This window comes from Lemur catta, chromosome 15 (genome assembly GCF_020740605.2).
Source record: "Lemur catta isolate mLemCat1 chromosome 15, mLemCat1.pri, whole genome shotgun sequence".
NCBI classification, from domain to species: domain Eukaryota; kingdom Metazoa; phylum Chordata; class Mammalia; order Primates; family Lemuridae; genus Lemur; species Lemur catta.
Window position 1 is genome coordinate 46,280,591 of NC_059142.1, and position 14,360 is coordinate 46,294,950.

Here is a 14,360-nt window from a genome sequence, read left to right on the forward strand (position 1 = left end):
GTGAAATGAAAAGTGTAAACAATTATCTGGGAAACCCAGTTCCCCTCTGCCTAATCTTACTCTCAGCACTTTCACCTAAAACCCCTGGAACACAATATTTTTCATAGAATGGTCCACAGACCCCCGCATCAGCATTACCTTTCTACTTATTACAAAGAAAAAATGCTTTGTCTCAGAATTGCTGAGATGTGTTTATGACAAAGTTCTCAGATAGTTCTTGTGCAGCCTCACGTTTGACAAGATGTATTTTGGTAGCATCAGATATTCAGTGTGCCAAAAGTTCACACCCCAGCACTCCTATTTTAAACTCACAGTACCTGTCCAACACCACTCTCTTCCCCAGCCTATTCTACAAAGAAGCTCCTGGAATATGGCAAGTTTGTTGAGGACGGCTGTTTGCACCATTTTATTCACTGGAAGGCATCTCAGGCTGCTGGATAGGCTTGGATCCCTGAACAAATAATCAGAGTAGACGTCAGAGCTTAGACTACAATACTGATTCCTCTAATTTAATGATTTCATTTTCACAGAAATGAAAATCTGCTATTTTTGCACTCTGAAGAGGTAATTTGGATTAGAGGAGCCCATCAGTAGAAACTGTCCAGTTGCAGCCCCTCTATTTAGTGATTATTTGGTTCATTTAATCCTATAAGTAGATTCTGTTTTGCAAATGTTTTTCTTATTGAATGCTTAGATCGCCAGGTTGCCTGTTCCCAAGCTCAGCTGCACGCTCCCTGGCCATAATGTGTAGTGATCTCCCACGGCCGAGAGTCCGGGAAGTAATCAGTACCAAAACCACAAGGAGCTGGTTATCACAGCCTCTATTTTTGCACAGTTGAATTTGGTCCTCCCAAAGTAATATTACTTAACTAGCAACTGCAGACTAAATGAGCCCTATACACTGCACTGAGGAAGTCTGAGGAAGTCTTCTTCCAAGACAAGTGGGTCCCTGAAGGTGCTTTCCAACGGCCAGCTATTTTCTTTTTGATTATGGCAGGATGGCCTTCTAACGGCAAAGACATCAATGTTTTAACTTCTCTCTTATATTATTGCAAGAAGTTTATAGTGTAGAAAATGAATGGTCTCATTTCTAGGATATTGACCAATCTTTAAATGTATAGGATCTCATTCCTGAGCCCCCAAATTTAATAATAAGTACTATTCATCACTGACATTTCTGATCTGCTAGCCTGAGGATCATTCCCTGCTTTAATCCCTCAATAAAAGACTAAAAAGATAAAAGAAGGAAAGAAAAGGAAAGAAAAGAGCTTGGGGTGTGTGCCAATGTGTGTCAGTATGTCTCTGTGTGTGTGAGAAAAAGAGTGAATGTGGTTGGTGTGCAAGTGTGTGAGCATATTTGTTCCTTGTATGTGAGTGTGTGTAAGTATACATGTGAGATGCACGGTATGCATGTGCATATTAGTGTGTATGTGGTTTGAATGTGTATGCTTTGTGTATATGCCCATATACATGCATGTGTCTGTGTGTGTGTGTGTGTGTGTGTGTGTGTGAGAGAGAGAGAGAGAAAGAGAGAGAGAGAGAGAGAGAGAGAGAGAGAGGGAGAGAAAGAATTAGTTCTTTGTGTGCTATTGCTGCCTCCTAGTGGCATCTATTGCTTTTCAAAGTGCTAGAAAAACAGTTGGGAAAGAAAAGAAGACTTGGTATTGAAGTGTCCTTGTGGCAGACACTGGGGAAATTTTTCCATATATCTAACCTCTGTTAATTCAGTTTTCCCAATTATCCCATAAGGAAGATAAAGAAACTGAAGCTCAGGGAGTTTATGTAACTTGGTTTACCCAGGTGACAAAATTAATGAGTGACAGAACCAGATTTCCAAACTTCAAAACTATGTCTTCTGTACCATTCTTACACTGCTAGTTAAGCTATGACTTTCCCCACCAGCTTCATAGAAATATTTTAACTCTAAAGTTGAAATTTTACAGCCTGGTGCTAAAAGAGGTCGATAGGAAAAATTGTTATATAGGTGAGGCTAGGATGTGCCCTAGCTTGCTAGTTCCTTTGGACACTTACTAGGGCAACACGGCAATATTATTATTAAATATATATTAACATATATTATTAAAGGAAGGGAAGAAGAATAGCCAGTTTATCTCTGTTAATAGCCAATAGCATGAATTGCCCCAAGGAAGTAGGAATAAACAGCAGACGTAGGGAAGGGATGAAATGGTGAATATTGTTTAGTTTTGGTATAAGGAAAAAATCCAGAATCACTGTCCTAAGGGCAGTGACTATTTATTTAGTAGTGAAGAAAAGAAAATAAGCCTCATAATCCTTGGTTTCTACTCTATATTACATCTATTCATGGTATAATATACTTTCGTGATCTGTAAATACAAAGTTCTGCATTATTTCTCATCCAGTTTAAGGAATTTACTGGTTACAGGCTTGTTCTGGTATTTATCTCTAATGTGTTTACATAATAATCATAATAATTCTTGGTTATAAATTGTTTTCCATCTTGATATCAAAAGTCATTCAATTATTTCATTCTAATGATATAGAATATCTTAATGCAAAATTGTGACTCACTGATTGAAATTTGATTATTTAGAATATCAGCTTATACATACTATGTACAGAGTCATTGTTAGTTTTGAAATAATAAATTAAAAATATGGAAAATATATCTATATATCTATCTAATATATACATATGTATACATCATGTCAAATGCCACAAAAATGGACAAAGGGCAAAAGAGATACCTTGCAGAAAAATAAAAAGAAAGGACTAATAGAGATATTTAAATATTTCAACTTTTCTAATAGTGGAAAATATAATTAAAAAGAGATTTTTTAAAAACATACAATTAGCACAGATCTAAAAAAATTGTTAATGTGAGACAGCTACTCTCACAGACTACTGAGTGGGATTGCAAATTTGCAAAATACTTCTAGCAAGCAATTTGTCAGTACTGATCAAAAGCCTTAATGCTTTTTTATGCCCATAGGAATCTCTTTTATGGAGATAGCTAAAACTTCAACTAAGATATATATATATTCAAAGGCATTTATTGCAACATTATTTATAAGAGCAAAAAATTTGTAACCACAGGAGAATAATTAAGTGAATTATGTTATATTCCAATGATGGAATAATAAGTCGACATTTAAAATGGTGATAGATATAAATATTTGAATAAATATATAAAAATGTTAATAGTGATTATTCCTCAATAGTAGGATTAAACATACTTTTTATTTTCTTCTTTAAATCTTTCAGTATTTTCCAACTTACTTCTAATAGCATAAAAACTTTTATAATCTGAAAAAATATGCAATTTGAAATTCTAGTCTAGGAACAAAAATTTTATTTCTCTTAATAGCTGATTTGATTATTTTTAGATAATGAGTTGAAATAGTTGTCTAATAATCTACCACAGTGATCCAAAGTCACTAATATTGGTCCTTGTGTCTTGTGCTTATTTTTTAATGTATTTGTCACTCACAATCCTTCAAATTACCAGATAAAGTCACATTGAAGTTGTTGAAACCTTGAGTCCAAAATGTTTTATAGGAGAAAATATGGTAAATTTCATCATTTTGTGTCAATATTTTCCAAAATAGAGTTATTTTTGGAGAGATTTGAGGAGACTATTAAGGAATTAAAATTGAAAGGACCTAAACTGTGTTTAATTCCTTCACATATGGAATCATTGTCCACATTTTATTTATATCCTTGCAAGTTGTTTCCCTTTTGATATATGTATGGTAAGTATGTAAAATGATATTATGGTTTATAAACTACAATATTTTGTAATTCAGGTTCTATATTTATAGTATAGACTTATACTTTTGGTATTGATCTTCATGGCAATTAAGGTATTAAAAGAATGTCTTTAGGAAATATATAAGTTTTATATGTATATAACGTAAAGTTAAGAGAAGTAAGTTATTTTATCAGGTTTACATTTCCCATTATATTAATAAAACAGAAAATCCAGGTAACAGTGGCTTAAGAAAATGAAGGTAATCTATAGGTCTCTGCTATAGTTACTATAAATTTATAGAGTGAGAGTTTAAAATATACACATCATCAGATTTAATACTTATAACAAAATGCAGGTCTAGTTCAATTTATGTATGAATAATTATTATCTAATTAGTAAAAGTTCACATTTTCCATGTTTTGTGTAGAGATCAATTGAGTTCACATGGTTCATTACCTAGACTAATTCTTAATTATCAATTTACATTTTGAAAATAAGCAGGTCCCTTTCAATATGCGAAGTATAGCATAACTAACTTTCCACACAGAAAAGAAAAGCAATTTATTTTTTAGGGTCCTGTTTAACTATCATTCTCAATAATGTTAGCATTTGAATTTTTAAAATTGAGGTAAGTTATTTCTTTTTGAAACAAACCTTATATTTTCATTTCAGTCATTTGTAGCTATTAGGAAATAATATTTTCAACGGAAATAATGTTTCAATTTCACAATCTTTTAAAAATATATTTTCCTACACTGACTTTATAATCACAGTATAGTGTTTTCCTTATCTCCTCTCTATCCCATAAGATATTATTTATATACTTTTTGAGCCAGGTGACATAATCTGACTCCAAATATGGTTATTTGGTATTTGTCTTATTACCTCCTACTGTATCGTAAACTTTTGGAGGGCAGAGACTTATCTCTGTTCTCACAACTCATGAAGCTTTGTTGTAGTTGGAACCATTTGTGGTAATTCAACTCGTCAGTTCCCTTCTCTGAGAAAGTAAACCCAACCCCTTTCCTCTAAGCACAAAAGTGAGCCCACATGTTTATACCATTGGATGCCCAATCTCCTGACCATATCAGATTGGATTAATTGTGCTCACCTGATTCAAATTAGACTAATAAATAAACTTCGCTCTCCTAGCAAGAGGTTTGAATTCAGAAAAGTCAGTCTTCCTGGTCTCTGGAATGGAAGTTTTGTAAACCAGGGAGCTCTGGGATGGCCATACTCTACCTTGTGTGTAGAGAGAAAAGCACAAAAACTGTGTGCATTTATTCTTTGATTCAATAAACATTCATGGATTGCCTCTAACTGCTAGGTACTCTGCAAGGTGCTGACTGTGCAAAGGTAAACCCAACACGTATGATCCTCATTCTTTCGGAAATTACAGACATTTAGAAAGATATACTAACTAATATTTGATGACACATTTTGAAAAATGCAATGAAGAAAGAAAGGACAGGGGGCTTTGAAAGAAAATAAGGGGTGGTTTGAGAATCAGTGAAGGCCTGCCTATCTGTGGAAGTGACATTTAAGCTGAGGTGAAGAGCAAAGTGTCAGAGCATTTCCAGTAGAAGAAACATTCCTTTAACATATCTGCATATAGCAGGTGTTCAATAAATGTATATTGAGTTGACAAATTATGATCCCTTATGAATTGACTAGACATGAATAAACTCTGATTCCAGCAATTTCTTCCTAAATATTTCTGGAGGTCCCCAGGGTGAGTCTTGTGGATGCCCTGTGTCCTGTTGAATTGCCATATGGTGTGCATCATTTATTTTTCTCCAAGTCTCTGTAGCTGTGAGGATATTACATTTCTTCTCATTTCCTGCTCTGATGCTTGATGAAGGCATCCCTGCTGCTGCTAATGTTTGCCTCTAGGTTGCTGGAGCCCAGCATAAAGGGCAATAACGTCAATAATGATTCACCATCTCCAGAAAGTACGGACATGAATGCTGCTTGTGACTTCAATTCTCAATGTCTAAATGGATATAAAGTCCATGGGGCACGAGTTCTTAACAGGCTCAGTGGGATGTCAGAAATTGTGGGAACCCTTTGATTTGTACACACATTTTTGGGCATGTGAGCATTTGTTGCTGGTGGGGGTATGGGGGGAGAATTAGAGCATTTTGAGATTCTCAAAGGATTCTTCACCCCATGAGATTAGGAATCACTTTCTTATAAGAAGAGGAAGAAGGCTGCGGACAATCCATGGCCAGCACTGTGCTTCATGTACCATCACCTCCCCCTCAATGTTTGCATACTGTCATTGAACCAGCGCTGCTTACCATCTCTTTAGGATGACTTACTTTCTAGGAGCTTCCTTGGTTATCATGTAAGGAGATTCCAAATTAACATTGTCTACCAGCCCTCTAAGGATGACATATAGGCTTGAATTCTGAAGTGAACACAGCTCAGGCTCAAGTTGGCATCCCTGCTACATATGCATAACATAAATAGCAATAAAAACCCTATACCCATTACTTTAATATTTTCCTTTACATAAAATATGTATATTTTACATATGCACACATTCATTAACAAATATACATATGTTAACATATGTATACATAACATATACATATACACATATATTAACATACACATTACCTCACATACTTATCAATTTTGTGATGAGAACACTTAAAACCTACTCTCTTAGTAATTTAAAAAAATACAATACATTGTTATTAACTTCAATCACCATGTTGTACAATAGATTTCTTGATTTTTATTCCCTCTAACTGAAATTTGGTATCCTTTGACCCCATATCCCCACCTGGGGTTAGGGAGTACGTTTATGTATCTTGAAAGTCTTCACTGACTGGTCAAATTCTTGCAATTGTGTGCTTGGGTTTTGCATCTTGGATTCTCAGTGCAAATGATCTGCATTGTAGATCATTCCTTAGCTATAAACATGTTCAAATAAGCTTTTGAAAACTAAACATTGTTAAAAGCATTCTGTATCCTTTGTTTTCCTTAGCATGATTTGTCCCTGAAACAATGAAGAACTGTTGATGTTTATTTCCAGTGGGATGGGTTTGAAAAAGATCCTTGAAAAGAATTTGACTTCTCTTTGGAAGCTTGAAAGTATCTAGTTACAAATGAATGAATCTTCTGTTTTCTTTATGGAAAATTGAATAGATGCTTCAAGCTGTGCTTATGTTAGATTTGGCATCACACTGAGCATATTGCAAAGATACTGCAGAAGGAATCCTGTTGTGAAATTAGATAAAAAACAGTGGTAAACTGAATCTCATTTAAGTGTTTTTACAATTTCAATTTTGTTTCTGTATGCTTTTTAAAATTATATAGCTCAGAGCTGCTCCAGAACAGTAATACAAGACCAGAGAACTCCATGACATAGCAGTGCAGACGTGGAGACTGCCCTGAAGTGGATGAAACTTCCTGGGAGGAGCAAAAATACATTTTCCACTTGATGTTATTCTTCACAGAATTAGTCACCATGAAGCCTTTTTATTCCAGGATCTTTAGAATTTGGGGTTAGTTTTTTCAGACCTTGGATAGTTATGATCACAAAGAAAAAAAACGTTATCACCTATTCCCCACTTAATCTACCCTTTTTCCCCTCTGGGTTGTGAGATATCAGGGAGTCATTCATTCAACATTGATGTCTGTCCAAATAATGGGCATCCCCTCTTCTGTGTGAAAGGTGGCCTTACTAATAACCTATCTAGCAGAAGAAAATAACCTATCTAACAGAAAGTAAGGGACATAAACTCACATCACATAATTGCCCCCTTTGAGGAAAAAACTCACAACACAAGTACCTCCTTTGCTTTGTTTAACTAAAACACCTGTGGTCTAACTCATTCTCTCTAAGATTTCGTTTTCTCAGCCTTGAAGAGCCCCTAAGTGGACAGCAGGGATGCGAACTCCCTGCTCAAACTCTCCTGCCGGACAGATGTCAAGGACTCAGATAAGCTGGCTTCACAGAGAAAAGGGGAGGAAAAAAAAATGGAAAAAGCAAACACTGCCGCTCTGCAGCTTATGTTATGGGTCTGCTAAAGCAGAGAGAAAAAAGTGATCTTTACCCTTTAACACCCTCAATTGCCTGGTATTTCCCTTCCTTCCCTTCCTCCCTTTTCCCTTCCTTCCTCTCTGTGTATCGTGGCCACTCATTCTCTCTCCTCTCTCTCTCTCAGAAATAAATGAACTTTTACTTCGATATATCCTAATCATTGAGAATTCTTTCTCCAACCTTCCAACTCTTGAACACCTAGTAAATTCACACCCTTTCACTGTGAACAGCCTCCAGCAATCCCAATCTCTGTGCCCTTTACTCGGCCTTTCTCCATGGCCCCTAAAGTGTTCACAAGCCATTCTTTGCACGAGAGGCTGGAAGACAGCACCCGTCGGGTTGTCCCGGAAGGCAAGCCCGGAGGCTGCGCAACAGGCCCTAGCGTCGCCATGGCAACGGCGCCTCGCTCCCGCCGCCGCCGGAGGGCGGTGAAACGCCAGCGCGGAAGTCTCCGCCCTAGGCCGGGGGGCCCGTGGTAGCGGCCTCCGGGAGCGTCGCCACGGCAACGGCGCGGAGCACCAGCCGCGACCGGAGGGGCGGGGCAGGAGGCGGGGAAATGTGAGCTCGGAAGTGCCCGCCCCCGGGCTGCTGGGCTGTGGAGACTAAGCGGCCCGCAAGGATTTGAAACCGTTTGGCAGCGGCGGCGGTAGCGGCGGCGGCGGCGGCGGCAGCGGCAGCCGAGAGGAAAGCTTGCGTGTAGGGGCGCCAGGTTCTCGTTTTTTTCCTAATTTCCCTTCCCTGCCCCTCCCACCAGGTTCTCGAGTGGAATTTTGCGCGCGGTGGCGGCCGTCAGCCCGTGCGGGCTCGTTCGAGGAGGGGCGTCGCCCGCAGGCCCCAGGCCCGTTCTCCCGGCCTGTGGGGGCGCGCGACCCGTGCGGAGGGGTCGCGGCGCAGCCGCGGCCGTGTCATTTGCAGAGTGAAATCCAGTCCGGGGACGGGTTGGGAAAGTTCTTAGTAAAGTTTGACCAGCCGGTGAGGCTGGTCAGCATGATGTGGTCCATAAATCTGACCAAAGGGTTTGTCGCTGTGGGAAGAAATCTGTGTCCTGGACAGGGTGGGAGAGCGGCCTGGGCCTGGGCCTCGGCGGGCCGCGCGGGCCGCCCCCTCCGGGTGCCCACCCCGGCGGCCGAGGACGTGACGGCTCCGAGCGGCACCGCTGCAGTGCTCCCCTCCCTCCCGGAGCAGCATCCGCGTCAGCCGCGTTTAGGGCAGCACCCGAGCGCTGGTTTGTAGAAACAGTCGCGATAGACAGTTCGCTTGGGAAGGCTCTATCCCAGCATCACAGCTTGTTGGAAGCCACCCGGTGTTTCTGGAGTTGATTATTATTTTTTTTAAGTGTTTATGAGAATGACCTAAGTAAATGTGAACAGCTTTTTTTTTCTCATAATCGCGCGGCTGACTTTTTAAAATTGTTTTTCTTACATATTTAAAGATGAGTAAATAAAATTTCTATCTGTCTTAGATAGAAAAGGCACATGAAATGCCACGAGACTCTCCACAGTGGTCAGGCTGCAGCGAAGGAGAGTGCATGGTAATTTGTGCAGTGTTCGGGCCCAGCTGTCACTTTCCGTGGGAACCTCAGTCAGTCACTTCACGCTGCTAAGCCTCAGCTTCCTCCTCTGCGAATTGGCCATGGAAATAGTGCCTATCTGGTAGGGCGAGCCAGGGAATACACTGGGATAGGTTTCTGAAGCGCAATGTATGCTACTGGCACAGTCAGGGAAGGCTCGTGTCAAAACATCCAAATGCTTAAGGGAGATAAAACGTGCACCTGTGTGCCTTTTTAATTTATTGATATTTCAAGTTTTTTTTAATGACCCACAGTATATTTAAAGTATGATTTGATTGAACAAAATGGATTTTGCACAACTTTCAGGAGCATGTTTGTTGTTATTTATTTGGCAAGGGGCCCGATATGTGTGAAGTGTATTCTTTAGCAGTTGTGGCTGCTAATATTTGTGGTTTGCGTATGCTGACTTGTATGGCAGCTAAGCACCTTGAGAAGGTCTTAGCCCATTTTTTAGGTATCTGCAAAGAAACAGATTTATAAAAAGACAATGCCATTGGGCTTAATAAAAGACATAATCTAAATATAGATTATAGCTATAAACAAGTCACCCAATTCACTTCTTTTTTACTTTTGAAGTGATTCATATAACTAGTAGGCACACTATAAGCCTAAGTCAAAGATGTAGCTTTACTTATTTTTCAGTTCTAATAATTTAAGTCTGCAATTCTTATAGATGGTATGAAACTTTTTGACTAGCTGGAACTAAGTAGATAAGATTTGTTTATAAGGTGTAATTTGTATACCAAGAATTCCTCGAAGGTTTAAGGAGAAGCATATTTTTAGCTTTTACCAAATATCACTTTGACTCTTTATCTTTTTTTTAAAATGTATACTGTCATATTGCATGTCATCGTAGCAATTCAGATTGCCTTTCTACTTTTCAAAATACTTTTTTATTAGTTGGAGATATTGCTGACTTATATGTAAATGGCCAACTGGTTAGATATAATGGATCTGAGAGCTAGGGATTTCAGAATTTTAATCTGAGCTTTGTGCTTAATTTCATGATTTTGAGTGAGTCATTTAACTGTTGAATTTTAGTTTCCTCTAACATTAAACACTAACGTTTACTGCCAGTGTCAAAGGATTTATTGAGAATTGGTGATTATGAGGAATCTTTCTGTTTATCTATAGCTGTGGATGCTTTCAGGCAGATGTTTGAGTACATGGGTGGGATACACTGTTTAAGCCTGGGAGTTCATCTGGGTTTATGAGTTTCCATTGGTTTGTTCATCCATTTGAATAGTGGCTTTTCAACCTTATGTTCTAGTATCACCATCGAGCAGTGGTTACCAAGTAGATGGAATATATTGCAGGGATGTAAAACAAAATTAACCAACTAAACAAAAAATCCCGAAACCAACCAACTAATCAGAAAATACATTTAAATAAATTTGTTTTAACCAAATTGATATATGTGAAGTGAATTTGAAAATATGTTTCTCCTGCTATAACATGGAAGGTAGAATGACCAGTTTTGGTAAATGAAATTAGAGGCATACAGTATTCCTATTCTGGAAGACGTACCTGTTTGATACTCAGAAGCATTAAACAAACAATTACATAAAAGTGAGACATTAATCTGTTTATTCAGCATTTATTAGCAATCAATTCCCCTGCTTTTAATGTATACCAGGTAATATGCTAGGTACCTATGAAAATGTGTAAGTCATGGCCACTACTTTCTAGGAGCATCTTACAGATGGTGGAAGATGTGTAAATAATACACAGATGTGTAAAAAAGCATGCTGAATGCTATTACACAGATGTAAGCAGTTTATACAGAATGGAGCAACAACCAGTCTAGGGAAGCAGGGCCAGCTTCCTTCACTCAGAAGTGACATTTGAGCTGCATTTACTGGACTTCAGGTGGAGGGAACAGCCCATGAAAAGGGTGTAGGATCAGATGAGGGATTGTAGTGTTCAGAGAATGGTGAGGAGTTCATTTTGACAAGAGTGAAGTGGTTGTTGGTGGGTTGGTGTAGTTAGGCAAAGTGTGTGTGTGTTTGTATGTGGTGAAGGATAGGCCTAAATGCAAAGGTACTTGCATGCCTAACTTTGAGTTTGGATAGTATGCTGTTGTAGGCAGTCACAAGAGATTTTTAAACAGAGTGATAGGCTTAGCTATGTCATTAGGAAACTCATTCTGGTGCCAGTGAGGAAAATGGACTCAAACAGAAAAAGTGACAGCAGGGAGACAGGTCATGAGGCTGCTGCAGTAATTCAAGAAAGTGGTAGGCAGGTTTTTATTTGAGATGATGGCTGTGAGAATTGAGAAGCAGGCAGATTTGGAGATATTTCTGAGTATTTGTTCATGTATTGGTTTATGGAGCTTTAGAGAGTGTTAACATTGAAACTTCTAGCTTGGGAGATGAAGTAGATGATGATGCTATCAAGCAGAGTATAACATGGTAGAATAGGTTTACGGGGAAAAACATGGAGAATATTCTTTTGGACACATAAATCTAGGTAACAAACAGGACATTAGTGAATAGGTCTGGGAGGCTTTTTAAATATGAGTCTGGTGTTGCAAAGAGAGTCTGGAGTTTGACACAAAATTAAGAGTGAATGGCATGAAGTTAATACTTGAAGTTATGGAATTGAATATGATCACCCAGGGAGAGTGTGAAAAGTCGAATTAAAAGGAGACTAAGGAGAGAGCACTGGAGAATCTTATTTTAATGTTGGGCAAGAGCCATTGAGAGACGGAGAGGAAATGATCTGAGAGATGGTAGGGGACCCAGGAGCGGATGGAACCACTGAAGTCAAAGGAGAAGAGTTTCTAGAAGTAGAGAGTTGTCAGAAGTATAAGGTGCCATGGAGATGTCAAATAGGATGTAAACTGAAGATAGCCCTATGGATTTGGCAATTAATGGATCATTGGTGAATTTTGAAAGAAGATTTTCAGTACCATGATGGAGATGGACTAGGTAATTCACAGGGGATGAGATCTGGATAGAAGTTGATGAAGTAGAGTTGATGAAGTAGACTCAGTGAATAGAATGCTAGAATGAGGGCTGCTGGGCCATGGGGAGGAGTCAGTGGAGATGGAGAATTTGAAATAGTGAAAAGGTAATTGGTAGATGATGGGTAGAGGTATTGACATTAGAGAGAGGGGGAGTTAATGCTGCTTCAGATACCGGAGCAGAGGAGGTAAGAATGTTTTCTCTAAGAGGTAAGTTGAGAGGTGGGGAAATAGCATTTTGGGGTATTACCACCTGGCTGTTATTTTTTCCATGGAGCAAGAGATTTATAAAATTGAGAATGAGGAGGAGTTGTTTAAGGAGCTTTAAGGTATCTGGGAAAAGTTTATTTTAATTTCAATTTTTTAATTTTAAATTTTAATTATTTTTTGAGACAGAGTCTGACTCTGTCACCCTGGGTAGAGTGGAGTGGCATCATCTTAGCCCACTACAACCTCAGACTTCTGAGCGCAAGGGATCCTCTGCCTCAGCCTCCTGAATAGCTGGAACCCTAGGCGCATGCCACAACGCCTGGCTAATTTTTTCTATTTTTAGTAGAGACCGGTCTCGCTCTTGCTCAGGCTGGTCTTAAAGGGATCCTCCTGCCTTGGCCTCCCAGAGTGCTAGGATTACAGGCCTGATCCACTACGTCCGGCCTGGGAAAATTTTAAAAGCTGCTTTGTGGAGTAGGTTTCAGGTAACATTGGAAGCTGTCTGACTACAAGGCAGTGCCATTTTTCTCCAGTAATCCCTTAAGAATGAAGGAGCACATTGAGGGATCAAGGAATCACAATCTTGCCGAGTATAAAGAAAAGATTTAGTGGACTAAGGAGAGAGAGCTTAAGAGGACCAGATAGAGGGCTTTCCTTGCGAGGTGGCAGTGATGAGAATGGGGAATATGTGGTAGAGTCAGATGGTTGGAGACTCATAAGAGGGGAATTTTGGGGTTGAGGTTGGAAGAGCAGTAGTTGGGAAGTATCTGGGTATTTCCTTGGCAAAGTTAGGTGCAGAGGGTGAAAGACTACGGAGAATGTGTGAGAGAGAAAGCGCGCGCATGTGAGCGAAAGAGAGAATATATGAATGAATGAGATAAACTTGGCTCATTTCTAATGACGTGAGGGAAGTAAAGTCAGCCAGAGAAAGCTAGGGTTTACTTACAGAGATAGGGTAGAGAGAACTTTCTATGAAGAGGTTGTTGATAGTAAAATGGTAGACATTGTGGTAAAGGTTAGAAGCTGGTTTAGCAGGGAGAGGGCAGTCTGTGGAACGAGATAGCTTATGAGACAGAACAGAGCTTTTTCTCAAATATGTAATTTGTAAATTGAATAAACGACAAATCAGGCACTATGCATAATGTAAAGGTAGTTCACATCCCTGCTGAGGCATTTCACAATTTAAATGAATGTATAGAGTTTGGATATATTTTTAACTTAAGAAATTTTGTCAAAATATACATTTCTGATTTTGGGGCATATCCCCTTTGTAGTCAGTATTTTTCTGGCTAATTAGGAAGAAATATGAGGAAAAATATTTAAACATTTTTAATGGGAATTAAACATTTAAATTTATATATGGCAAATTCACTTTTTTGGTGTACAATTCTGTGAGTTTTTATACATGTATAGATTCTTGTAATCTCCTCCATAGACAGTGTATATAGAACAATTCCAACACCCCAGATATTTCCTTATGCCATCCCTTTATATTCTGACTTTTCTCCACTGAACCCCTGATCTGTTCTCTATACATGTATTTTTTCCCTTTGCTAGGATGTCCTAAATGGAATTAGCCAGTATGTGGTCTTTTGAGAATGGCTTCTTTCACTTAGCGTAATACATTTGAAGTTTATCCATGTTGTTGTGTGCGTATCAGTACTTCATTCCTTTCTGTTGGTGAGTACTATGTTATGTTGTGGATATACCACAGTCATCCATTCCCTGGGTGAGGGACATTTGGGCTCTTTTCAGTGTTTTCTGATTGCAAAAAAATAAAAAGCTGCTAAGAACCTCACATTCGGATTTTTGTGTGAATACAGATTTTTCA

The 14,360-nt window shown here is 38.9% G+C and overlaps 1 protein-coding gene across 4 annotated transcripts in view; it reads left to right on the top strand.

The window, feature by feature from the left end:
- Positions 1–8,352: 8,352 nt before the first annotated feature.
- CEP112 (centrosomal protein 112) overlaps positions 8,353–14,360 on the top strand; it is a 359,225-nt gene continuing 353,217 nt past the window's right edge. For 2 of the 4 annotated variants that reach the window (XM_045526958.1, XM_045526956.1), the window contains exon 1: positions 8,396–8,493. The gene's annotated coding sequence lies outside the window, so the exon portion shown is untranslated. Of the gene's footprint in view, positions 8,494–14,360 lie in introns of all 4 variants that reach the window. The other 2 variants (XM_045526957.1, XM_045526955.1) reach the window with 2 other exon arrangements.